The sequence below is a fragment of the Lissotriton helveticus genome, chromosome 3_1 (assembly GCF_964261635.1).
Source record: "Lissotriton helveticus chromosome 3_1, aLisHel1.1, whole genome shotgun sequence".
Lineage (NCBI taxonomy): Eukaryota > Metazoa > Chordata > Amphibia > Caudata > Salamandridae > Lissotriton > Lissotriton helveticus.
This window is the reverse complement of record NC_136061.1, coordinates 517405243-517419387: the sequence shown is the minus strand read 5'-3', so window position 1 is coordinate 517419387 and position 14145 is coordinate 517405243. Positions and strand designations below refer to the sequence as shown.

Below are 14145 nucleotides of genomic sequence, written 5' to 3'. Positions count from 1 at the left end.
AAGGGGGCCTTTGAGGGGGGCGACTGTTAGGGTTTGCCTTAAACAGAGAGCTAGCCTTTCATGAAAACAGTAAGAAACTGGTTGGTTTGCCATAAACAGAGGTTTGTCTTTCATGGTAACAGTAAGGAACTAGCTTTGATGAAAGATTCCTTATAATGAACATGATATTCTGCAATTGCATATTAAGCTTGGTTATTTGGTTTTCGCAAAGCTTGTTGATATGTGTTTAAACAACTCTTTCACTGTTTAAAGACTTCTTGTCAGTATTCTAATTAGCGCTGCACGTTCCTAACTGTGGATTCTGAAAACGTGCAGCGCATGAGAGCCTCGCCCGCATCTGCCTATAAAAGCCGGCTCGGAGCTTTGCCGGTTGCTGCTGATCGTCATTTCCTCACTTACCTGATATCCTGCTTGGTCCTCCGGTCCCCGCTTTCCTGGGTGTCTTGTTTTGTCCGCCGGTCTTCCAATTCTTTACAGCCTCATCCTTCCTTCAAGTTTCCGGATCTTCCTGCATCGGAGCAGGTCCTCGTCTGGAGTCGTCCCCAGTGTTTCCGGTCCCTTCAGCTTCGGTGATCTTCCCATAAACGTTCCGCCTGCAACGAGAGAACAACAAAAAAGAAAACATCAGTCAGGTATCATGTAATATTCCAGTGCGCACAACAAATAAGTGATATTAACATCGAACTTTGCTATTATTTCTTTTGAACTTTGGACCAAACAAAGCCCCATTTACAGAAGCATAGACTTTGATATAGGAGAAAGAAGCATTTCCCTGAACAAAGCGCTTTTGATAAAGAGTACAAGACTGAAGTATTGCATAGTGTTCATTCGAACAGCTTTTCATTTTTTGAACATTACAAGACTTTGAATACGAACTTTGACACCAAGGACCCTCGAAACAGAACAAAACTCCTTAGCTCATATTTTGGTTATTGTTTAGAGCTACGAACAGTTTTAATTTCCTTATATAAGCATCAGTGGACCAAAGATAAGTGAGTAGCGCCACCTTGTGGTAAAAAGGAAAATAGATATTTAAAAGATATTCGAACTTAGGGGATTATTAGGATGGCGGACGGACTTACGTCCGGCCGCCACCCTAGACGAGGAGGGACCGTCCGCAGGGGCTGCGGCGGTCCCTCCAGTGCAATTAGGATGTGACCGCCAGGGTGGCGGTCACATCCTCTATCTTTAACATTGCGGCGGTGCGGCTTCAAGCTGCACCCGCCGCAATGTTAAAAATGCATGCACCGCATTTGCGTGCACAAAGCGGCAGGCACCGAGCGGTGCCTGCAGCTTTGTTCACGCAAATGCAGGGGGGTAACATCGGTACCCCCCATGTGCACCCCACACCCCCGCAACGGGCCCCCACAGAGAAGGTCCGTATGCTTTTCCACGGCGGAAAAGCCGCCGCGGAAAAGCATACATTTTACACCATCCTAATATGGCTGGCGGTGTCTGATAGACACTGCCAGCCATGTTAGAGCTTTTCCGCCGCAGTTGCAAGCCAACCGCGGCGCAAAAGCGGCGGACTGAAACCAGGACCCACCAGCCATCCTAATGTGACGGTGGGTCTTTAGTGGGTCCGCAGAGGATTTTCCGCATCCGCCGGGCCGGCGGTGGCTTCCGCCGGCCTGAAGGATGCGGAAAATCCTCCATCATAATGTGCCCCTTAGAATCAAATAGCACTTCGACTAATGAGTTATTGTTTTATTTAAAGGGAGAAGCTTCTCTAAAATCAAGTCCACAGCTCTGGTGAGCAAATTAACCAGAGCAGAGAGGTATTTTAGGTTTGCTTTATTATATATATATATATATATAACGAAGATCTAGAGAGTACGAACAGCATTAAGTATTTGTCATAACTCTTCTTTATTTTAGACAGCCAGATTCAAGAATTCACTTCACAAGAAAGCAACTACAAGTGAAGCAGTGTTTTGTTTCTCTGTTTATTATTTTCTCCACTTTCCCCCTTCCTTTTGGTTTCTTGTTATTTTTGCTTTGTTTCTATTCAGCGCAGAGACACAAGGGATTCAGGGGTGGGTTAGAACTCTCTTCAACTTCCCAACAGAAGATAACAGGATATACAGGTAACTGAGTCTTGACAGAAGGACAGCCTACCACAATAGAAATTGTGCCAGCAATCATAGATTTTCTTAATATTTTATTGGTTTTAAAAGCTCTAAAGTGAAGTTTTGTGGTCACTTTATGGTTTGTGTGTTTGAAGAGGTAAGGACATAGGGAAGAAGCAAAGAAACCAAATGTATCAGCTGGAAGACTGAGCTACAATTTGTTAGTTGCAATAACAGCTCTACATTGTTTTGGGGAACATCAAGAAGTGTGAATTGAAGAAAAGGGTAAGCAGATGAGGTCTCTAAAATAATTGGCGGTTGCCAGTAGGTAGTAATTAATTTCCATACGAAAAGCATTTTTTTACTTGGTCATAATTTTGCCGTCGTTTTACCAGTCTGTATGAAATTTGGCCAAAAAGGTGTCACAGTGGGTGCTAATGATTAGGGAAGTTTGGGGTGATCGTTGTAGTGGGGATGGAGAATTTGGGGCACGAAATAAGGTTGTGTTTGTAATGTCAATTCCCATAGGAACCTTTAGCCACCTCTACAGCCCGAGCTGCTGAATGGTCTTACACCACATTTGGCAGGGAGGTAGAAGTTGGTTCAAAGAAGTGCCTTTTACTTATTTGGTGCAAATCCGTTCAGTAATTTTTGAGAAATGTATGTTTTAAATTATACTGATATCTCTGCCCATGGATATTTTGTGGTGGTTTCGCGATAAATGCATTCACCAACAGGTCCGCTCTGATTAGCTGGTTGCAACCTGAGTAGAAAGTTGCGGCCACCATTTTATCTTTTGGAAATGGGTTCCCAGGGTAAAATCTGTGTGAAAGCCCACATAAGGGGTCAGGGTGGAGATACTCTGGCCCCATGGTTGCGAAATGGAGGTGTTGGTGACAAAAGTTATGTATCCAAAATAAAAAAAAATGAATCATGTGCAATATTCGCCATGACCTCGCGACTTTCAGCATGGCCACCACTTGCACCGTCACGGGGATGTCGCGACTATCAACGTCGCCGCGAATATTGGTGAAAATATAAAAAAAATCAGTGAATCATTAATATGCATTTTCATAGAGATATTGAAATTCTGATAAATGTTTTTATAGAGTTATTTATATAGTAAGTTATCTACTCTAATGGTTAGAATTAATTATTTAGTTATAAGTTTGAATGTGGCGGTGGTGGCTATTGAAATCCTGGTTTTGCAATATCCGGAGTCACGACGAAAAGGGTAAATAGGTTTTAGAGATGGTTGTTCTAGAAATACAGTAGAAAAACATGAGTTTGAGGTGTACAGTAATAAACACGAAGGGTGTAGAAAACTGTAGAATACGCTAATGTGTGTGCACATATGTGTTTTTATTTTATGAGAAAGTCACAATCTTCGCGGCTAACGAAAACATCACAACCTCATGAATAACAGTGAAAACAGAATATAGGTCTGAAAGATGGTTTTTAAAGATACTTAGTACAAAAATATGAGTTTAAACATGCTTTGAAAGGAATATGTATATGGTAATGTGTGTAGGCCAATGTTCGGAATGGATTTTGTTTACATAATATTTTTGGATGTGTTGGTGGCCATTGAATGTCTGCGTTTGTTTTCTGTTTTCTCAATGTGTCTACAGGGATCGAGACGTCATTGCGAAGATCCCCGAAAACAAAAGAAAAAAACACTTTAAAAAAAATTCACAATATTTTGGGTACTAGTGTGGCTCTGACAAGAGCCTTTGTCTTGGTTTTGTGTATATGGCTGCTACACATAAGACCGGATGAAGAGTTTGAGGTTAAATTGAAACACCATCATGCCTTCATCTTTAAAGTGCACTCCATCATTTCTATAAATTCCATGCATGTCAAATGGCAGATTGTTGTTATAGATACAGCCCATACAATGCTCTCCTCAGAATACAGAAACAGTTTGATTAACATGTTTCCTGGCTATGCCAATCTGTAGACAGAATTGATTTGCTCAATTCCATTTCTGTCTTTGGAATACATTAGATTACACCAAGACAGTGTGAAGGAAAAATGACATCAGTTTTGAAAATGTATCTTACATTAGGATTTCCAGCACTACCCCAGTCAATGTGCCTAAGTTGTTGCAACCACAGTGCACAATTATGAGGTTGGGAGTAATCAAATCCAACAACTGATGAAACTTCAACCCTCTCTGGCCACACCCATTAGTATGCACATTTGGCTAACTCAAGTCCCTGTCAATACCACTCTTTTTTGCATCCTCTTTAGCCCTATAGATATAGCTGTGGCGCACAATCCATACTCTAAGCATTTTGACGTGAAGGAGCAATAGTAGTCAGGAGAAGACTGGAGATGAATGAGGTCGTTTTCCAAAGGAAAAGGAGTTAAAATAGAAGTGTTTTAAAAAAATATATACAAATATATTTCATTGGATGCTGTCAACATGAACGTGAATAAAATGAGGTAGTGTGTTGGATGGCTCAGGAAGAAATCCTATTATTGGTGGTTGTTTAAAAAAAGAAAAAGGAATACATACATTGATATGCTTTTGAATCTGTGGAGTAAACCACACCTGATGTATCTCATTTGGAAGTAGCATGTTCCTTCTAAAATGTGATGTCAACTTGTGACCTACTGGTTCCACTGGGTTGCTAGGTATACCGTGTTAAGACTGTATTGCGGGGAGGGTGGTAAAGAGACAAAATGTTTTGGGGAAAAGTTGTTAAGTGATGGCACAATGTAAATAATGGCAAGTTTTAATTTTAAACTCAGGACCATGTAATAAACTGTTTTTGTTCGGATTATTCCATGATGATTGTGAAAACATCGCAAAAACACGCCAACAGTAACCTCATTGTGAAAGAGAGAGGAAAGGGTTAACAGTTGCTAACCATTGACAAGTGGTGATGCAGTATAGTCTAAAATGAAAGACATGATTTCATTTGCTGCCTTTCTCATGATGATAAAGTGTAAATTTAAAGAGGTTGCCATTTTAGACTTGCTTTATATGAGAGTGGTATACCATACTTGTGCTTAGTTTTTACAAATGTTAACAGTGTTCAAACTATGCAGAAAGAGATAAAACAACAATATAATCTACAAACTAAATTCAGTGATATGTATATAACTTTGAAATGAAGATGTATATGGGAGTTTGATTAAAAGGAGTTTCACAGTGATGCGCAAAAAAATATGAGTTTAACTGTATCTATTAGAGGGTATGTGTTGGAAATGGCCCTTTTTGCAGGGTTATCCCAAAACTTTTGATTCTTCCTCCCTTGTTTTTCTTGACCTGTGGTTGTTGGCAATAGGACTCTGGGCACTTTACCACTGCTGATCAGTGCTAAAGTGCCTATGCTCTCCCTATTGTAAATTGATTGGTGTGTTTGGTTTACTTGTCAGACCCTAGTACAGTGCACTGAGTGTACCCATGGCTTGTAAATCCAAATGCTGCTGGTGGGCTTGCAGCACTGGTTGTGCCACCCACAGAAACAGCCTTGTAAATTGTGTCTAAGACCTGCCATTGCAGAGCCTGTGTGCAGTCTGGTACTGCCATGTTGACTTGGTAAGTGCACCCACTTGCCAGTCCCTAAACCTTCCCTTTTCTTCATATCAGACACCCCTATGGTAGACCCAAGGGCAGGGTGCATTGTAAGTATATGGTGGGACATGCCCTGGTGTGTGTGGCATGTCCTAATTGTGAATTACAACCGTTTTAGTTTTTCACTATTGCAAGGCTACCTGTTCTCCATAGGCCAGAATAGGCATTTAGATTATTACATTTTATAATCCTAACTGACTCGGGGAACATGGTAGAAATTGGAGTTTAGTATGCCTGAATTCAGAATGATAAAATTAATCTTTTAGTGAAGTTGGTTTTAACATTCTGTCTTCGAAAAATACCACTTTTAGAAAGTAGGTATTTTCTTGCCTAACTAGCCAAGCCTGCCTCTGCTAGGTTGTGTATTCTTTGTCAATTTGAGTGAAAGGGCTGGGGGATTCCAGGAGACATAATGAGTCCACCCAGTGGTGAATAGAGAGATCTATATATAGATGGGAGGGAGGAGTTGCACCTGAGACCTGAACAGTACTGTGCGTGTCCCCCACAGTGCTGGCCCTCAGAGGACAAAGGATTTTGGGGTATAAATATTGGGAACCTGATCCAATGAAATTAGTTCATCCTGGAATCAGGAAGGAACCTCTGCTAAGGAGAAAGCTGGAAGACTGAAGAGGAATGACTGTCCTGCTGTATGTGTGTGGGCTGACCTGCAATTGCTTTGCTGCCAAGAAGAGGGGAAGGACTTTGCTTTTGCTGTGTCCCCTTGCTTGAAGAGATTCCTAAGGGCCTGAGGAGAGCTTGCCTCCTGTTAAGAAGTCCCAGGAACAAAAGAACTTCACCCCCAGCTTCCCCCTGAACTCTACTGAGTGAGTTCTGCTCTTCCTAGAGTGCTTGATCCAATTGAGGGGCCTCTGGAAGTTGTTGCCTGCTGTTTGGGGTGTTGGACAAGAAGAAAAGAAGAAGATCTGCAATTTCCACGCAAGCTACCAAGGGGGTGAGCAGGGGTTAGCTAAAGAGTGTATCCCCCTTACCCTGACTAGAAGCAGGGGTCCCTATTTGAACAGTGGTACCCACCTCTGCCAACTAGAGTCCCCAGATCTAATAGTATTTTTTTAAGTGGTTTGTGGTGAATGTTTTGAGAAGTAGGAGAAAATGAATTAGTGCCTGTTTATTACATTGTGTATTTTATTGAAAATAATTGTTTAGTTTTGTGGAAAGTTGCAATGAGGAACTAAGAATGTTTTAAATGTCTAAACATCATGTGCTGAATAGATACATCTGTTATTTGCATTCTGGGAGTTGTAGTACTTTTAGTAACATTATTAAACAGGAATAGTGTAGTGAGAAATAAAAGATAAAAATATGTTGTCTGCTTGTGTATGAATAAGGAAGAAGTAATACTTGTTATATATTATTGGGAAGTGTTTGTCAATGTGGTTTTTAACTTATATGCAAACAGGAAGAGTTGAAGAACAAGACACATATATTATAGTTGATAGTTTTAAAGACAAGACTACATAGTTTAAGACAGTGTTGTGTAGAAAAAACAGAGTAAGTTTGTAAATGTTGTCGATGCACCTACTCGAATATTTAAACACAGACTATTCACTTTTGTTTAAAAAGTGAAAATAGTAAATCATGATAGCTGGCAAAGGTTACCTGTGTATTCATTTGTAAAGGAACAGTTTGACTTTTCTACATGGCAAGTTATATGTAAGTAGTATTAAAATAAATTAGAATATAAATAAATGAACAACACGTAAATATTAGTTACCTATTTTGTAGGATAATAAATTGCTTGCTAATGTGGAAAAGCTAGGAAGGGCCAAAAATAAAATCATTTTTTTTTCTTTGCAGCATTGCGAAGGGCTGTTATGGACTGCTCTCCAGTACTCACTGCAACTCCACAATGCATGCAGTCTGATGCCATCGAGGAAAACTGTGGAGACAAATCTTGAAGTTCAGATTGAACTTTTGAATGGACATACTGCTTCGGTCTTGTTGTGCTGCTATTGAAATCGAGGGTCCTTTAGCTTTGCGATGCCATCTTGCTGCTCACTATGAAATCTTTTTATATAATGTGTATAATGTCTGGCAGCATTGCGAACAGCTGTAACACACTGCTCACCAGTTGTTAGAACAACAGTACAGTCCATGCATTACGTGGCCATTATTATTATTATTTTTGTTGTTGTTTTTATTGCAATTTTTAATTAGCAATAACATATTAATTACAGTACAAAGCTCCAAGACCTAACCTAGCAGTGCACAACCTTATATGAATACTTGAATAACACCATATACCAATTTAGAAATGAACAAATACACAACTTACACATATCTGGATCCCAGGATGAACAACATTGCAGCATTGTTTATCATACAGCATCCCATCATTCTTTAGCACCAGTGAGCTCGTCTTTTTTTAACTGGATATAGCATCGGTGCAAAAGGTCTGCATGTCCCATATCTAAGATAGTTTTGGACCCCAGTGTATAGCCACACAGTGTTTTGTGAGTAAAAGCAGCTTAGCAGTGACCTGTCGACTAGCAACTGGAATATCCCAAACATCACCCAAGATTGCCACCAGTGGGGATCCCGCCAATGTCTGATTTGTTATGTACTCGATGTGTTTGAACACCTCCCTCCAGAAACCAGCAACACATGGAAAATCCCAAGCCACATGTAGAAAGGTTGCCTTTGGTAACTCACAGCGCCAGCACGAGTCATCGGGCTGAATACCCATGTGGTGTAATTGTACTGGAGTGCAGTATATGCGGTGCAAAATTTGAAATGTATAAATCGTAAATGATAAGAGAAAACTGCTCAAGTTGGCCACACCAGAAGGCCCATCTTGAGTCCAGGAGGGGGAGTTCAATTCCGCATCACAGGACCTTTGAGAGCTTAGGGTGATAATCGGAGACATGTGTTGTGTGAGGGTGTAAATGCAAGTTATTCTGTTGCAAGCAGATGAATCCATGAGCACATGTTCAAGAGCTGGTAATGATGGATGGGGTGAGGGGAATGTGTTGTGTATTACACAGCAGGTGGCACGCAATTGGAAATATAATAGGAGGTCCAGTGGTGCGATGTGGGGAGACTTGATTAGTTGTTGTGAGGTAATGATTTGGCCATCCGGATATATGTCTGAAAATGTAATGACATGAAGTTTACGAGCTCGTTCCCTTGTGCCGTTATCCATTAATGGAGGAATTTGTGGCTTGTTGGCTAGTGGAATGGAAAGGGCGTATAGTATATTCAGATTCACCCTTTTCCGCAGACCCTCCCATGGTTTCTGTTGTGCCTATTTCTTGCCTATGGTGCATATAATTCTTGTATAGGGTTGTAGATAGTAGCAAAGAGGTGGCGCAATCTTTCTGAATGGTCACATGCAGTTGAAATGGTGTTGGATGTTGCCAAAAGTGCAGGAACTGGGCTTGAGTGCAGTATGCATATAGTGCTATGTCTGTGGAACACAACCAACATTGTGCCAGTGGAAGCGTGAGGAGTTCCCAGGATACTTTAGGTTGCTTGCTAACCCATACTAGCTCAATAATTATTTATTTAAGGCATGTTAGGAAGTGTGCAGTTAGTGGCATCGGAATATTGATGACAAGATATAGCAATTTAGGGAAGATGATAATTTTTGCAATAGCGATGCGCCCTGAACGTGATAGGGGCAGTCTATTCCATATTTCAATTCTCTCTTCTATCCAAGACATTACCCTCCCATATTTGGTACTCCAGAGCTCCTGCATGTCCCTGCGTATCCAGATGCCTAGATATTGCATTGGGTCCTCAGCCCAAGTTATCAGATATTCAAAGTCAAATTTGCTAGTGCCCTTGGTGAACAGGAGCAGGGTAGACTTGGCCCGTTTACTTGAATCCCTGAGAGGCCCTTTAATTGTAAAAATGTGCACGTCATGGGTGCGAGGTTCACCTCAGGATTATGAATACAGAACGTGACGTCATCAGCATACATGGAGACTATTGGCCCTATGGTGGTGTACCCTATTGCCTTAGTGGCATAATGTTGACGTAAACATTCCTTATAAAATAAAACAGGAGTGTGACCCATCTTCCTCGTCGGGATTGGGGTTCTAAGATATAAAAACAGTACAATATCCCAACAGGTGTAATTACAAAGGCAATTATTGTTGCATGCATAAAGCATTACACGAGCAAGAAGAAAGGAGACACTTATTGAAAACACTTGGATATAGTTGTTACCTTTATATATTCATATTGAAAGAAGAGAGGGTCATATTCAAACAATTTGACCAGCACAAAATTGAAAGATTCAGATGACAACCGAAGAAACTTGGTGCACAGTATGTGCAAGCGATACGTGGCGACGCAAGTGAAGGAGTGGACAGCGTGAACGGCGCAATGTGAACAAGGTGGAATAATTATACAGTGAGTGGCTCAGTGCGTAACTAGGTTATAGTGACGTCATATCGCAAATCACAATTTCAAGAGAGCCACAAAGAAAGATGCGCCTGAAGTAGCGCTGTGAAGTAAACAGCGCTTCTGTAGTTAATCAATTGGTACCATCTTCAGGACCAGGTTGTCTCATTTTCAGTTCTATGGGGCAAAGAAGACAAGTGAGGATCGTGCTAGAAAAGGAAGAAAAGGGGGGAACGGGGGCAAGCAGGCACGGGGGCCGAGACCAGGATTGGAGGGGACTTAGCAATTGGCCATAGTATCCAGAGGTCTAATAACTAGGTGGTGGTGAGCGGTGGTCAGGCTTAGCCGTTGGCAAAGCCGGTCGGGATAGTACCCGTAGAGCATGGAAAGTCGTTAGTTTGAATCTGGCAGACCCATGTGTGAGGTTAATAGACTAGTAAACCTCAGGCAGGAGCCGGAGGGCAGGGTAAGAAACCCCTATTCCAGGTCATATCAGCCCGCAGGGATACTCGGGAAGGAAATTAATAACACAAGCTCCATTAGTAAGAAGCGAGGGGAATGACTCAATGGAGGTATCAGAGAGGGTGGGCGAGAGGGTGGGCTGGTCGACTGCTCAAAGTAAAGAGGTCTGGGGGATTTGGGGGGTGTATTTTGGGGGTCTGTTGGGGAACGGTGCGACTAGGGCAGCGTGAGTCAATAAAGAGGGTACAGATATAAAGGCATACCTGAGGACCCGTTCCGGTATGCGGAATCCAGGAAGGATGGGCCGGTGACTGCAGGGCCGCAGAAACAGGGCGGCTGAAACAAGGGGAAAGCCACGATAACTATGTGGATGCTGTCAGTCAAAGCCGGGGGCGTACCGATCGAAGGGAATAAAAATATTAAATATAAGATTACCTGGCAGTTGCACGAGAACAGAACACTGGTTAATCAGCGTCTGGGCGGAGGGCAGTAATCATAGAGAATGGACTAGTAGACCTAAAAGATAGAGGGGCCAAGTCAGGAAGGGTGCATGCCAGGAGACCTACGCAGTGTGGCTGGAGTATTAAGAGGCATAGGTTATCTGTATCAGTAAAGCCAAAGCTTAGAATTGTCGGCGTCTAGGTGTAGAGCAGTCATATGGATAGTCTGGCAAGTTGGACCTAAACAAATATAAAGGACCAATTCAAACTTAAGTGTATGCCGAGCTGCCGGCGGTAGCTAAAGAAAATATTAGGCGGCGGGAATACCTTTATTGATCAGGATCACAGTTCGCAATTAATCCGAGTAGGCTTGCGAGCATAAATGAAGGCTGCAGGAAGCTTCCGTGTTAGGAGGTCACGGGGCCGTAGAGTCCCGAGGAGATGATTGGGAGGGGGCCGTGGTTAAACTAGGAGCAGTGATGAGGAGGGAGGGCGGGCCAAAGCAGCAAAGAGCATGACAGAAAGAAAAATTTAAAGTGACTTGACATATTTACAAAACATACAACAAACGACACGCGTTGTTTACATGACTTTAAAATACAGATAATACCGGAATGGCACATGGTAATGCAGTTAACTAGAGGAACAATTATTCGGGAGAGTATTATAATGGATACAGTATTTAAATACAAGCGTAGTGATGGCCCAGTTGCATATCGAAAAATAGAGCAGTGGATAAGGTGCAGAAAAACATCTGAATAAGGTCACAGTCCGAGAGCAGGGCAAACTTAATGAATACAAGATAGTCATTAATAGTAACTTTATTACGACACAGTTTTGAGAGGAGGAAACCAAAAGGGCAGGGAGACAGGCCAGAATCCTATAAAACATGGTTATTTAAGGATAGATGGTGTAGGTGACAATGAATTGAGGGGTTGCTACGTGGTAACTGTGTAATTCCACTCATCAGGGCTCATCTGTTCGCAAAGTCCTTCAATTAACCTTTTAGCAGTTTTTTTTTTGCTTAGCCAGCCCTGGTCCTTTGTTAGTTGTAGCGCCAAGAAACCGCTGGTGTATGTGCGTTTTAAAAATAATTTTAAATTCAAATTCAAATTCTAGAGTGTTAAGGCAAGCAGTGATCGAATTGCAGAGAGTCATCCACTTACACTCTGCTTTGTTCAGCAGGATTTTCATGTCCCCTCCACGGACTGGAAGTGTTGGTTTATCAATGACTTGCCAACTCAAGTCCACATCGCGATGTCCCATTTCGAGAAAGTGGGAGACAAGTGGTGCTGTAATTACTTCACAATTGATCCTGCTTTTATGCTGGATAATCCGCTGCATGACCATTTGGGTTGTTTGCCCTATATAGATGAGATCGCAGGGGCATCTTATTGCATAGATCACATTTTGTGTTCTGTAGTTGGTGTGACTTTTCAATTTGTATGTACGATCTTTATTGACGAAGTCCTTGGTGTTAAGCGTAAGTGCACAGACGCTGCAGTTTTGGCAGCCAGAGGTTCCATAGCAATAGCAAATAAGAGCGGGATAGTAGTTATTTCAACCGGGTGCCCCACAATATATTAATTAGGGCAGAGATGAGTCTATTTACCCTCACTCTAGCACTAGGAGATGTGTATAGTAGTTAGATTTGCTGTATAAATGTGTGGCTCAGTCCCAGCCTGGCAAGGAGAGTAAAAAGGATTTGCCATTCAAACAAATCAAATGCTTTTGTAACAGCATTGTGGCCACCAGTGGGACACGAGGGGCAAGATGGTGCATTAGTGCAAAGATAGTGTGCAGGTTATGAGAAGTATAGTGGCCGGGTACAACTCCTGACTTGTCCGGCCGGACAATGAATGGGATTAGCGGTTGAAGCCTGTTTGCTGGTAATTTAACATTTAACAGCCTCCCAGATTGATGGCAGCAGCACTCTATTTTGAAGTGCGTCTGGTATGTTGCCAGAAGGTGGGGAGCCAAGAACAGGGTGCATTCTTTATAGCCGGCCGTAGGGAGCCCATCCAGCCCGGGAGCAGGCTTTGTATAACTTGTTGAATTTCCTCATTAGTGAAAGGCTCATCTTAGTAGGTACGGTGCACCCGCTTCAGCCACAACAGCTCAAGTGTATCTAAAAAATGTCCCAGTGCAGAGTCTTTGGGGAACGTTGCTGTGGTACATAAACGGGCATAGAAGTTTGTCATAGTGTCGAATATGTCTTGTTGCTGAGTGTACTAGTCAAGTCAGCTGCTTGTAGTACTGTGTTATATGAGGAGACTCTGGAGTGTCGAAGTAAGTTTGCTAGTGTTTTGCTAGGGTGATCGCCTTCCCCATACTGCTGAGCTTGTGCGTGTAGGTGCAAGGATTTTGTCCCTCTTTCGGCTTCTTCCTGGAAGTCAGATAATTTCTATCTGATATTGGCCAGCAGAGCGGGATTAAATGTTTTCGAAATATTGATTTTCTAACGTGCAAATGACGCACTCCAGAGTGTTGAGGGTGTTGTGGATATCTTTAAGTACCCAAATTGTGTAGCTATGCATATGCCATGGATCACGACCTTGAAGGCGTCCCATAAGGTACCCGATGATTTCACTGAGGCAGAATTGAATTCAAATAATTCAATGATATTTTTCCTTATATCTGCTCTGAGTGCAGCATCTAGCAGCGTGGCAGGGTGTAGACACCATGTGAATGAAGGCACACGGGTCTGTGAGATGTGTAGCCTCATCATGACCGGTGCATGATCTGATAGCGTACATGGTAGGTGTGAAGCCCCAGTGGACCAAGAGTGAACTTCTAGAGATGTCAACCAGAAATCTAGTCTGGACCAGGCTTCTTGGTGTTGTGTCATGCAGTTACCCTCCCATACATCAGTGTGTATTTGTCTCCAAGTGTCAATTAACGAGTTATCTCCCATTAAGGTGCAAAGTATAGCTCCCACCTTTGGATGGTGGCTACGGGAGGTGCCTGCCCTTTCTGTGTGTTCTTCCAGAATTATATTGAATCCCTGCCACAGAGTATTTTGCTGTTACCTAGTTCTTGTATCCCTACCCAGACATGGAAATAAAATCTGGATCATCGGTGTTAGGCCCACAGATATTGACAATAGTTACCTGCGTTCTGTATAACGCTCCCTTTAGCACAATGTATCTACCTTCCGGTAGATCATGATTCAATCTGTTTTCCATGGGATACCTCTACAAATTAGAATCGCCACCCCTCTGGA

At 42.3% G+C, this 14145-nt stretch overlaps 1 long non-coding RNA gene across 3 annotated transcripts in view; it reads right to left on the bottom strand.

Moving 5' to 3' along the window:
• Window positions 1-11374, bottom strand: part of LOC144824647 (uncharacterized) — a 406972-nt gene extending 395598 nt beyond the window's left edge. For 2 of the 3 annotated variants that reach the window (XR_013609036.1, XR_013609034.1), the window contains exons 1-2: window positions 11250-11374; window positions 400-593 (exon numbers count right to left, since the gene is read on the bottom strand). This is a non-coding gene — a long non-coding RNA (uncharacterized LOC144824647). Of the gene's footprint in view, window positions 1-399; window positions 594-10917; window positions 11043-11249 lie in introns of those variants that run through there. The other variant, XR_013609035.1, reaches the window with a different exon arrangement.
• Between the last annotated feature and the right edge of the window lie 2771 nt (window positions 11375-14145).